Source organism: Hakea prostrata, chromosome 2, assembly GCF_041222555.1.
Source record: "Hakea prostrata isolate BN-2017 chromosome 2, UWA_Hpros_2, whole genome shotgun sequence".
NCBI classification, from domain to species: domain Eukaryota; kingdom Viridiplantae; phylum Streptophyta; class Magnoliopsida; order Proteales; family Proteaceae; genus Hakea; species Hakea prostrata.
In genome coordinates this window covers 23,305,685-23,306,765 of record NC_142601.1, presented here as the reverse complement: position 1 = coordinate 23,306,765, position 1,081 = coordinate 23,305,685, and the positions used below count along the sequence as shown (strand labels likewise).

The window sequence follows — 1,081 nt, the reverse complement described above, 5'->3', positions numbered from 1 at the left end:
ACTGAAGTTTCCAAAGGTTACCAAGAGCAGCGTTAAATAGAAGGCCAAAATGAGACACCAATAAGCATGTTCCTTGGGGTACCATCAACAGGGGATGCTAGAAGATATATCAAAATGGATGGAATTTCAAATCATGTCTATAGAGTTGAATTTAGATGTTATTTCCAAAGATTATGCTTCCACCATAGGTATGGATCAAGGCACAGTACATTAGTTTACCAATCCGATCGTAAATGGAAGAATTTGAAAATTTTCTCAAAATCCAAGACCAATCTCCAAAAAAACCCATAGAAATATTACAAGTTACCCATTGTTACTGTTTTGTTATTTCCAAAGATTATGCCTCCACCATAGGTATGGATCAATGCACAGTACACTAGTTTACCAATCCGATCGTAAATGGAAGAATTTGAAAATTTTCTCAAAATCCAAGACCAATCTCCAAAAAAACCCATAGAAATATTACAAGTTACCCATTGTTACTGTTTTGTTAATTTTGAGATTGAAATAACCAATTTGTTTTATGGATGAAGGAAAATATAAAAATATATATATTTTATTTTACTAAATCTCACAAAAAAAAAACTCCCGCTATGTGAAAAAAAAAAAAGCAAAACATAACCAGATTTGGGCAAAACCATTAATTCAAATATCCAAGGTTCTTAGGCAGAAGGCTATGCGAAAAAAAAAAAAAACACGCTAGAAGAAGGGCTTGAACCTTCGACCTTGTGGTTAACAGCCACACGCTCTAACCAACTGAGCTATTCCAGCTGTATTTGTTTATTAAGTTGAAATATTTAATAAATTTTCAATCATTAATTCTTAATCATCTTCTTCCATAATCAAGATGGTTTTGGAGCCCCAGAGAATGTCATGCGTTCGATTGCAATCTAAAGCATATAATAATATAGCTCATTTTTTACCAAACTTGAAATCCACACTACTGTAAAACCCAACTAATATCCCAAACTTGATTTAAGGTCCAAGTTTCTCTCCACTTTCCGAATCATATGTCGTTTTGTCTTCTTCAGCCTTCATCTTCTTCACACAACTTCTCATCTTTGTAGGCTTCGTCTTCATC

General features: G+C 33.6%; 1 non-coding gene across 1 annotated transcript; it reads right to left on the bottom strand.

Moving 5' to 3' along the window:
• Positions 1 to 697: 697 nt before the first annotated feature.
• Positions 698 to 771, bottom strand: TRNAN-GUU (transfer RNA asparagine (anticodon GUU)). The gene has a single exon. It is a non-coding gene; the product is annotated as a tRNA-Asn (tRNA).
• Between the last annotated feature and the right edge of the window lie 310 nt (positions 772 to 1,081).